Here is an 11,645-nt window from a genome sequence, read left to right as displayed (position 1 = left end):
TTCTATACAGACAGGAGTAGGCTTATTTGGCTATATCATTTTGCCACTTTAATTGAATTTACTTTAGGGAAAGCTTCCTCTAGCCTTATAGGCATGCCACACATAACCTCCATTCGGTATTTGAGTGCAGGCTACAGATTACGTTTCATTTTGCGGGCCATTCTAAATAAAAAATAATGCCACACATATATTACCAGGCTATACTGCATTTGTAGGCTATATTAAATAGATTTATTCTAATGTTTAAAATGTGGATATTCTAAAGGTCTGTATCAGTGGCTTGTAGGCTGTTGGAGGAAGTCAGGAGAAGCTAAACATGTTTATGTTAATTCATTGTTAATTACCTTAAGACCGGCAGTTATTTGCATGACAATCACCTGCTGACAAATTTAATGATGCCATAGCCCTAGGTGTCACTGGTGCCACTAACTATTGGTGGCACCATCCAATCATGTGGTCAGATCCAAATCATGAGTAATCATTTTGTAAAATAGCCTAATTCCCAGTTTAATAAATAGACTGCTGAGGTATTCAAGAAATAAGTTGTTTAATTTAACATCCAAGCAGGAATGAATGCATGATTCAGGATATTTTGATGTGCATCCTAATCCAGTGATTGTCATGAATTTTGGGTTGACTATATAGCATCTGAAACGTTTGGGCTACAAACAGTGGTGAGAAGGTGACAACGGTTGGTGTGATTATTCGCAAATGGAAGAAACACAAAAGAACTGTCAATCTCCCTCTGCCTGGGGCTCCATGCAAGATCTCACCTCGTGGAGTTGCAATGATCATGAGAATGGTGAGGAATCAGCCCAGAACTACACGGGAGGATCTTGTCAATAATCTCAAGGCAGCTGGGACCATAGTCACCAAGAAAACAATTGGTAACACACTAAGCTGTGAGGGACTGAAATCCTGCAGTGCCCACAAGGTCCCCCTGCTCAGGAAAGCACATATACAGTGTGGCAAAAAAGTATTTAGAGAGGCCTCTCTCATCTTTTTAAGTGGGAGAACTTGCACAATTGGTGGCTGACTAAATACTTTTTTGCCCCACTGTACATGCCCGTCTGAAGTTTGCCAATGAACATCTGAAGGATTCAGAGGACAACTGGGTGAAAGTGTTATGGTCAGATGAGACCAAAATTGAGCTCTTTGGCATCAACTCAACTCGCCGTGTTTGGAGGAGAAGGAATGCTGCCTATGACCCAAGAACACTATTCCCACCGTCAAACATGGAGGTGGAAACATTATGCTTTGGGGGTGTTTTTCTGCTAAGGGGACAGGACAACTTCACCTCATCAAAGGGACGATGGACGAGGCCATGTACCATCAAATCTTGGGTGAGAACCTCCCCTCAGCCAGGGCATTGAAAATGGGTCGTGGATGGATATTCCAGCATGACAATGACCCAAAACACACGGCCAAGGCAAAAAAGGAGTGGCTCAAGAAAAAGCACATTAAGGTCCTGGAGTGGCCTAGCATTGGCAAACATTATATTAAGTAGCATTGTTTAAAGTGGCTAGTGTTATATTTTACATCGATTCCCATTATTAAAGTGGCTGGAGTTGAGTCAGTGTGTTGGCAGCAGCCACTCAATGTTAGTGGTGGCTGTTAAACAGTCTGATGGCCTTGAGATAGAAGCTGTTTTTCAGTCTCTCGGTCCCAGCTTTGATGCACCTGTACTGACCTCGCCTTCTGGATGATAGCGGGGTGAACAGGCAGTGGCTCGGGTGGTTGTTGTCCTTGATGATCTTTATGGCCTTCCTGTGACATCAGGTGGTGTAGGTGTCCTGGAGGGCAGGTAGTTTGCCTCCGGTGATGCGTTGTGCAGACTTTACTACCCTTTGGAGAGCCTTACGGTTGTGGGCGGAGCAGTTGCCGTACCAGGCGGTGATACAGCCCGCCAGGATGCTCTCGATTGTGCATCTGTAGAAGTTTGTGAGTGCTTTTGGTGACAAGCCAAATTTCTTCAGCCTCCTGAGGTTCAAGAGGCGCTGCTGCGCCTTCTTCACGATGCTGTCTGTGTGGATAGACCAATTCAGTTTGTCTGTGATGTGTACGCCGAGGAACTTAAAACTTACTACCCTCTCCACTACTGTTCCATAGATGTGGATAGGGGGGTGTTCCCTCTGCTGTTTCCTGAAGTCCACAATCATCTCCTTAGTTTTGCTGACGTTGAGTGTGAGGTTATTTTCCTGACACCACACTCCGAGGGCCCTCACCTCCTCCCTGTAGGCCGTCTCGTCGTTGTTGGTAATCAAGCCTACCTCTGTTGTGTCGTCCGCAAACTTGATGATTGAGATGGAGGCGTGCGTGGCCACGCAGTCGTGGGTGAACAGGGAGTACAGGAGAGGGCTCAGAACGCACCCTTGTGGGGCCCCAGTGTTGAGGATCAGCGGGGTGGAGATGTTGTTACCTACCCTCACCACCTGGGGGCGGCCCGTCAGGAAGTCCAGTACCCAGCTGCACAGGGCGGGGTCGAGACCCAGGGTCTCGAGCTAGATGACGAGTTTGGAGGGTACTATGGTGTTAAATGCTGAGCTGTAGTCGATGAACAGCATTCTCACATAGGTATTCCTCTTGTCCAGATGGGTTAGGGCAGTGTGCAGTGTGGTTGAGATTGCATCGTCTGTGGACCTATTTGGGCGGTAAGCAAATTGGAGTGGGTCTAGGGTGTCAGGTAGGGTGAAGGTGATATGGTCCTTGACTAGTCTCTCAAAGCACTTCATGATGATGGAAGTGAGTGCTACGGGGCGGTAGTCGTTTAGCTCAGTTACCTTAGCTTTCTTGGGAACAGGAACAATGGTGGCCCTCTTGAAGCATGTGGGAACAGCAGACTGGGATAGGGATTGATTGAATATGTCCGTAAACACACCAGCCAGCTGGTCTGCGCATGCTCTGAGGGCGCGGCTGGGGATGCCGAGGAGAGTCCGCGTGGCACTGTATTGTCCTCAAAGCGGGCAAAAAAGTTATTTAGTCTGCCTGGGAGCAAGGCATCCTGGCATCCTGACTGGGCTGGTTTTCTTTTTGTAATCCGTGATTGACTGTAGACCCTGCCACATACCTCTTCTGTCTGAGCCGTTGAATTGCGATTCTACTTTGTCTCTATATTGACGCTTAGCTTGTTTGATTGCCTTGCGGAGGGAATAGCTACACTGTTTGTATTCGGTCATGTTTCCGGTCACCTTGCCCTGATTAAAAGCAGTGGTTCGAGCTTTCAGTTTCACGTGAATGCTGCCATCAATCCACGGTTTCTGGTGTGGGAATGTTTTAATCGTTGCTATGGGAACGACATCAACGCATGTTCTAATGAACTCCCAGTCCACGTGATGGAAGCAGTCTTGGAGTATGGAATCAGATTGGTCGGACCAGCGTTGAACAGACCTCAGCGTGGGAGCTTCTTGTTTTAGTTTCTGTTTGTAGGCAGGGAGCAACAAAATTGAGTAAAATACGCAATGAAAAAAAAAACAGTAAACATTACACTCACAAAAGTTCTAGAAAAAGACATTTCAAATGTCATATGATGTCTATATACAGTGTTATAAGGATGTGCAAATAGTTATAAATAAATAAACAGAAATATAGGATGTGTCACGTTCTGACCATCGTTCGTGTGTGTTTTCCTTGTTTTAGTGTTGGTCAGGACGTGAGCTGGGTGGGCATTCTATGTTGTGTGTCTGGTTTGTCTATTTCTATGTTTGGCCTGATATGGTTCTCAATCAGAGGCAGGTGTTAGTCATTGTCTCTGATTGGGAACCATATTTGGTAGCTCCCCACATCAGGCTTCCTGTACGTGTCCTCGGCCCAGTACCACCAGTGCCAACACCTCGCATCAGGCCTACAGTGCGCCCCGCCTGTCCAGCGCTGCCGGAGCTTTCCTCCTCTCCAGCGCTGCCGGAGTCTCCCGCCTGTCCGGCACTGTCAGAGCTTCAGCCCCTCATTCCAGAGGCGCCAGAGCCCCTCATTCCAGAGGCGCCAGAGCCCCTCATTCCAGAGGCGCCAGAGCCCCTCATTCAAGAGGCGCCAGAGCCCCTCAGTCCAGCGCTGCCAGAGCCTTCCTCTCCAGCGTTGCCGGAGCTACCTGTCTGCACAGCGCCCCCTGAGCTACCCGTCTGCCCAGCGCCGCCTGAACTACCCGTCTGCCCAGCGCCATGTCTGCCCAGCGCCGCCAGTACCGCCAGTCTGCCCAGCGCCGCCAGTGCCGCCAGTCTGCCCAGCGCCGCCAGTGCCGCCAGTCTGCCCAGCGCCGCCAGTGCCGCCAGTCTGCCCAGCGCCGCCTGAACTACCCGTCTGCCCAGCGCCATGTCTGCCCAGCGCCGCCATTACCGCCAGTCTGCCCAGCGCCGCCAGTGCCGCCAGTCTGCCCAGCGCCGCCAGTGCCGCCAGTCTGCCCAGCGCCGCCAGTGCCGCCAGTCTGCCCAGCGCCGCCAGTGCCGCCAGTCTGCCCAGCGCCGCCAGTCTGCCTAGCGCCGCCAGTGCCGGCAGCCTGCCCAGCGCCGCCAGTGCCGCCAGTCTGCCCAGCGCCGCCAGTGCCGCCAGTCTGCAAGGAGCCGCCAGTGCCGCCAGTCAGCCAGGAGCCGCCAGTCAGCCAGGAGCCGCCAGTGCCGCCAGTCAGCCAGGAGCCGCCAGTGCCGCCAGTCTGCAAGGAGCCGCCAGTCAGCCAGGATCCGCCAGAGCCGCCAGTCTGCCAGGATCAGTTCGATCTGCCAGTCAGCCAGGATCCGCCAGTCTGCCAGGATCCGCCAGTCAGCCAGGATCCGCCAGTCTGCCAGGATCCGTCAGTCTGCCAGGATCCGCCATTCAGCCAGGATCCGCCATTCAGCCAGGATCCGCCACAGCTGTCAGTCAGCCAGGATCCGCCAGTCTGCCAGGATCTGCCGGAACCACCAGCCAGCCAGGATCTGCTAGATCCATCAACCTGCCTGAGCTTCCTCTCAGTCCCGAGCTTCCTCTCAGTCCCGAGCTTCCCCTCAGTCCCGAGCTTCCCCTCAGGCCCGAGCTACCCCTCAGTCCCGAGCTACCCCTCAGTCCCGAGCTACCCCTCAGCCCTGCACAGCGCCCCCTGAGCTACCCGTCTGCCCAGCGCTATCAGAGTCGCCAGTCTGCCCAGCGCCGCCTGAACTACCCGTCTGCCCAGCGCCATGTCTGCCCAGCGCCGCCAGTACCGCCAGTCTGCCCAGCGCCGCCAGTGCCGCCAGTCTGCCCAGCGCCGCCAGTGCCGCCAGTCTGCCCAGCGCCGCCAGTGCCGCCAGTCTGCCCAGCGCCGCCTGAACTACCCGTCTGCCCAGCGCCATGTCTGCCCAGCGCCGCCAGTACCGCCAGTCTGCCCAGCGCCGCCAGTGCCGCCAGTCTGCCCAGCGCCGCCAGTGCCGCCAGTCTGCCCAGCGCCGCCAGTGCCGCCAGTCTGCCCAGCGCCGCCAGTGCCGGCAGTCTGCCCAGCGCCGCCAGTCTGCCCAGCGCCGCCAGTGCCGCCAGTCTGCAAGGAGCCGCCAGTGCCGCCAGTCAGCCAGGAGCCGCCAGTCAGCCAGGAGCCGCCAGTGCCACCAGTCAGCCAGGAGCCGCCAGTGCCGCCAGTCTGCAAGGAGCCGCCAGTCAGCCAGGATCCGCCAGAGCCGCCAGTCTGCCAGGATCAGTTCGATCTGCCAGTCAGCCAGGATCCGCCAGTCTGCCAGGATCCGCCAGTCAGCCAGGATCCGCCAGTCTGCCAGGATCCGTCAGTCTGCCAGGATCCGCCATTCAGCCAGGATCCGCCATTCAGCCAGGATCCACCAGAGCCGTCAGTCAGCCAGGATCCGCCAGTCTGCCAGGATCTGCCGGAACCACCAGCCAGCCAGGATCTGCTAGATCCATCAACCTGCCTGAGCTTCCTCTCAGTCCCGAGCTTCCTCTCAGTCCCGAGCTTCCCCTCAGTCCCGAGCTTCCCCTCAGGCCCGAGCTACCCCTCAGTCCCGAGCTACCCCTCAGTCCCGAGCTACCCCTCAGTCCGGAGCTGCCCCTCAGTCCAGTGGGGCCCGTTGTTAGGTTTCCTAGGCCAAGGTTAGCGGTGAGGGTCGCCACTCAAGGGACGCTAAGGAGGTGGACTAAGACAATTATGGAGTGGGGTCCACGTCCAGCGCCAGAGCCGCCACCGCGGAGAGATGCCCACCCAGACCCTCCCCTATAGGTTTAGGTTGTGCGTTCGGAGTCCGCACCTTGGGGGGGGGGGGGTGGGGGGGGTACTGTCACGTTCTGACCATCGTTCATGTGTGTTTTCCTTGTTTTAGTGTTGGTCAGGACGTGAGCTGGGTGGGCATTCTATGTTGTGTGTCTGGTTTGTCTATTTCTATGTTTGGCCTGATATGGTTCTCAATCAGAGGCAGGTGTTAGTCATTGTCTCTGATTGGGAACCATATTTAGGTAGCCTGTTTTGTGTTGGGTTTTGTGGGTGATTGTTCCTGTCTCTGTGTTTGCACCAGAAAGGACTGTTTAGGTTTTCGCACATTTATTGTTTTGTTAGTTATTTAATGTATTAAAGAACATGAATAACCACCACGCTGCATTTTGGGCCGCCTCTCTTTCCCCAGAAGAAAACCGTTACAGGATGTATTTACAATGGTGTTTGTTCTTCACTGGTTGTCCTTTTTTATTTATTTTTTTTTTTTTTTTTTTACAATTTAACAATCAGCAAAATATGACACAGATATTGCCCCGTTATTCCTTCCACCTACACAAAACACCATGCTACATGGCAGCACATCGTACAAAACGCTTCCCCCCAACACATGAACACCCCCCTCCCTCCCCTCTACGGGTATTAGCTTCACTTATTATCAACAAAAAAAGAACAGAATGACCTTCACATGCAATGCTAGAAAATAAATTATTCAATATAGAAAAAATAATAATTATAATAAATTAATAAAGAAAGTAATAATGAGGCTGCTAAGGTGACCACTCTAGAAACTACTGAAAGTCACATCAGTAAATTCAAAGGGCTTTGTAAATTGTACATTTTTTCAGATGGAATATAGGAAGATAGTTCTTTTAGCCACATCTGCTTGCTTGGCGGAGTGTCACTCTTCCATATAATAGCTGTGCATTTATTGCAATGACTGCCAATTTAATGAATCTGGTTTTGCTACCAATGTTAACAGATTTTCTTTTATTTTTAATTAATTTCATTTTATTTCACCTTTATTTAACCAGGTAGGCTAGTTGAGAACAAGTTCTCATTTACAACTGCGCCCTGGCCAAGATAAAGCATAGCAGTGTGAACAGACAACACAGAGTTACAAATGGAGTAAACAATTAACAAGTCAATAACACAGTAGAAAAAAGGAGAGTCTATATACATTGTGTGCAAAAGGCATGAGGAGGTAGGCGAATAATTACAATTTTGCAGATTAACACTGGAGTGATAAATGATCAGATGGTCATGTACAGGTAGAGATATTGGTGTGCAAAAGAGCAGAAAAGTAAATAAATATAAACAGTATGGGAATGAGGTAGGTGAAAATGGGTGGGCTATTTACCAATAGACTATGTACAGCTGCAGCGATCGGTTAGCTGCTCAGATAGCAGATGTTTGAAGTTGGTGAGGGAGATAAAAGTCTCCAACTTCAGTGATTTTTGCAATTCGTTCCAGTCACAGGCAGCAGAGAACTGGAACGAAAGGCGGCCAAATGAGGTGTTGGCTTTAGGGATGATCAGTGAGATACACCTGCTGGAGCGCGTGTTACGGGTGGGTGTTGCCATCGTGACCAGTGGACTGAGATAAGGTGGAGCTTTACCTAGCATGGACTTGTAGATGACCTGGAGCCAGTGGGTCTGGCGACGAATATGTAGCGAGGGCCAGCCGACTAGAGCATACAGGTCGCAGTGGTGGGTGGTATAAGGTGCTTTAGTGACAAAACGGGTGGCACTGTGATAAACTGCATCCAGTTTGCTGAGTAGAGTGTTGGAAGCAATTTTGTAGATGACATCGCCGAAGTCGAGGATCGGTAGGATAGTCAGTTTTACTAGGGTAAGTTTGGCGGCGTGAGTGAAGGAGGCTTTGTTGCGGAATAGAAAGCCGACTCTAGATTTAGATTTTCGATTGGAGATGTTTGATATGAGTCTGGAAGGAGAATTTACAGTCTAGCCAGACACCTAGGTACTTATAGATGTCCACATATTCAAGGTCAGAACCATCCAGGGTGGTGATGCTAGTCAGGCGTGCGGGTGCAGGCAGCGAACGGTTGAAAAGCATGCATTTGGTTTTACTAGCGTTTAAGAGCAGTTGGAGGCCACGGAAGGAGTGTTGTATGGCATTGAAGCTTGTTTGGAGGTTAGATAGCACACGGGCCGGAAGTATATAGAATGGTGTCGTCTGCGTAGAGGTGGATCAGGGCATCGCCCGCAGCAAGAGCAACATCATTGATATATACAGAGAAAAGAGTCGGCCCGAGAATTGAACCCTGTGGCACCCCCATAGAGACTGCCAGAGGACCGGACAGCATGCCCTCCGATTTGACACACTGAACTCTGTCTGCAAAGTAGTTGGTGAACCAGGCAAGGCAGTCATCAGAAAAACCGAGGCTACTGAGTCTGCCGATAAGAATATGGTGATTGACAGAGTCGAAAGCCTTGGCAAGGTCGATGAAGACGGCTGCACAGTACTGTCTTTTATCGATGGCGGTTATGATATCGTTTAGTACCTTGAGCGTGGCTGAGGTGCACCCGTGACCGGCTCGGAAACCAGATTGCACAGCGGAGAAGGTACGGTTGTTGACTTGTCTTTTGAAGACCTTAGATAGGCAGGGCAGGATGGATATAGGTCTGTAACAGTTTGGGTCCAGGGTGTCTCCCCCTTTGAAGAGGGGATCCTTGGGGATCTCAGACGATATGAAAGAGAGGTTGAACAAGCTGGTAATAAGGGTTGCGACAATGGCGGCGGATAGTTTCAGAAATAGAGGGTCCAGATTGTCAAGCCCAGCTGATTTGTACAGGTCCAGGTTTTGCAGCTCTTTCAGAACATCTGCTATCTGGATTTGGGTAAAGGAGAACCTGGAGAGGCTTGGGCGAGTAGCTGCGGGGGGGGCGGAGCTGTTGGCCGAGGTTGGAGTAGCCAGGCGGAAGGCATGGCCAGCCGTTGAGAAATGCTTGTTGAAGTTTTCGATAATCATGGATTTATCAGTGGTGACCGTGTTACCTAGCCTCAGTGCAGTGGGCAGCTGGGAGGAGGTGCTCTTGTTCTCCATGGACTTCACAGTGTCCCAGAACTTTTTGGAGTTGGAGCTACAGGATGCAAATTTCTGCCTGAAGAAGCTGGCCTTAGCTTTCCTGACTGACTGCGTGTATTGGTTCCTGACTTCCCTGAACAGTTGCATATCGCGGGGACTATTTGATGCTATTGCAGTCCGCCACAGGATGTTTTTGTGCTGGTCGAGGGCAGTCAGGTCTGGAGTGAACCAAGGGCTATATCTGTTCTTAGTTCTGCATTTTTTGAACGGAGCATACTTATCTAAAATGGTGAGGAAGTTACTTTTAAAGAATGACCAGGCATCCTCAACTGACGGGATGAGGTCAATGTCCTTCCAGGATACCCGGGCCAGGTCGATTAGAAAGGCCTGCTCACAGAAGTGTTTTAGGGAGCGTTTGACAGTGATGAGGGGTGGTCGTTTGACTGCGGCTCCGTAGCGGATACAGGCAATGAAGCAGTGATCGCTGAGATCCTGGTTGAAGACAGCGGAGGTGTATTTGGAGGGCCAGTTGGTCAGGATGACGTCTATGAGGGTTCCCTTGTTTACAGATTTAGGGTTGTACCTGGTGGGTTCCTTGATGATTTGTGTGAGATTGAGGGCATCTATCTTAGATTGTAGGACTGCCGGGGTGTTAAGCATATCCCAGTTTAGGTCATCTAACAGAACAAACTCTGAAGCTAGATGGGGGGCGATCAATTCACAAATGATGTCCAGGGCACAGCTGGGAGCTGAGGGGGGTCGGTAGCAGGCGGCAACAGTGAGAGACTTATTTCTGGAGAGAGTAATTTTTAAAATTAGTAGTTCGAACTGTTTGGGTATGGACCTGGAAAGTATGACATTACTTTGCAGGCTATCTCTGCAGTAGACTGCAACTCCTCCCCCTTTGGCAGTTCTATCTTGACGGAAAATGTTATAGTTGGGTATGGAAATCTCAGAATTTTTGGTGGCCTTCCTGAGCCAGGATTCAGACACGGCAAGGACATCAGGGTTAGCAGAGTGTGCTAAAGCAGTGAGTAAAACAAACTTAGGGAGGAGGCTTCTGATGTTGACATGCATGAAACCAAGGCTTTTTCGATCACAGAAGTCAACAAATGAGGGTGCCTGGGGACATGCAGGGCCTGGGTTTACCTCCACATCACCAGCGGAACAGAGGAGGAGTAGTATGAGGGTGCGGCTAAAGGCTATCAAAACTGGTCGCCTAGAGCGTTGGGGACAGAGAATAAAAGGAGCAGATTTCTGGGCATGGTAGAATATATTCAGGGCATAATGCGCAGACAGGGGTATGGTGGCGTGCGGGTACAGCGGAGGTAAGCCCAGGCACTGGGTGATGATGAGAGAGGTTGTATCTCTGGACATGCTGGTTGTAATGGGTGAGGTCACCGCATGTGTGGGAGGTGGGACAAAGGAGGTATCAGGGGTATGAAGAGTGGAACTAGGGGCTTCATTGTAAACTAAAACAATGATAACTAACCTGAACAACAGTATACACGGCATATTGACATTTGAGAGAGACATACAGCGAGGCATACAGTAATCACAGGTGCTGAATTGGGAGAGCTAGCTAAACAGTAGGTGAGACAACAACAGCTAATCAGCTAGCACAACAACAGCAGGTAAAATGGCGTTGAATAGGCAGGGAGGGTCGGATTAACTACACACAGAGCCTGAGTGCGGCTGGGGCCGACAGATGAAACATAAACAAGCAGAATGGAGTACCGTGATTAATGGACAGTCCAGCATGCATCAGCTATGTAGCCAAGTGATCAGTGTCCAGGGGGCAGCGGTGGATGGGGCAGGGAAGCTAGACTGGCGAGTATTATCCAAGTTAAAAAAACTGGCTGGCTGTGCAGAAGGTAAAGCCGCTAGCAGTGGCTAACAATGACTAAATAGCTTGTAGCTAGTTAGCTGGTTAGCTTCTGGAGGTTCTTGAATGTGTTCTAAAAATTAAAAATAATAGCGATTCCGTATCACATTGGGTGAGGCAGGTTACCAGAAGGTATAATCGAATTAAAAATCGAAAAGAGATTGAAAGTAAATATGGGTCCAGTGAGTGGTTGGGACGCTGCGATTCAGACGGTTAGCAGGCCTGTGCTAACAAGCTAACAGTTAGTAGGCCGGGCTAAACAAGGTAGCAGTTAGCGGACCGGGGCTAAACAAGCTAGCAGTGAGCAGGCCGAATTAGCAAGCAAGCAGATAGCAAGGGCTAGAAAGTTAGTCTTTGGGGGACGTCGTGATGGGGTGAGTCTGTTTATGCCTCTTCATGCGGTGACATCGATAGACCGGTCGTGGGTCCGGATATTGTAGCCCAGGAGTATGCTTCGGTGGTAGCACAGGAGCTCTGGCCGGGCTAGCTTCAAGCTAAGTGGATGGAAACGCTAGCCAGGAGTAATCATCCGGGGTTGCAGTTAGCTAGTTAGCTAG

This window comes from Oncorhynchus mykiss, chromosome 29 (assembly GCF_057628025.1).
Source record: "Oncorhynchus mykiss isolate SJ-2025 chromosome 29, ASM5762802v1, whole genome shotgun sequence".
Taxonomy (NCBI): domain Eukaryota; kingdom Metazoa; phylum Chordata; class Actinopteri; order Salmoniformes; family Salmonidae; genus Oncorhynchus; species Oncorhynchus mykiss.
The sequence above is the reverse complement of the archived record's forward strand: the minus strand, read 5'-3'. Positions refer to the sequence as shown.